Consider the following 346-nt stretch of genomic DNA (forward strand, 5'->3'; position numbering starts at 1 on the left):
TTCATGATTTAATCTAATTAAAAACAAATAAAATGTCAAATTGGTATGATATAAATGATATAATAAATAAATATCTACAAACATTATCTCACATATACGTACAATTTTAAACTATCATTGACAAAGATGATATATAAGTTTTGGATAACCGGTTGAAATAAAAAAATTGGTAGTTATATTTAATTCTCAAAATCTCAAAATATTGAACAAAATTCAATTTTGGGACGTATAAATATCTACTTTTGGACGATTATATGAAATTTTACATATATGAAAATTATATTTAGTTACATGTAAATTGTGTTATTTATTTAAAAAATATATAAACTTATAGGAATGGATACGA

The sequence above is a fragment of the Capsella rubella genome, unplaced genomic scaffold, assembly GCF_000375325.1.
Source record: "Capsella rubella cultivar Monte Gargano unplaced genomic scaffold, Caprub1_0 scaffold_2, whole genome shotgun sequence".
NCBI lineage: Eukaryota > Viridiplantae > Streptophyta > Magnoliopsida > Brassicales > Brassicaceae > Capsella > Capsella rubella.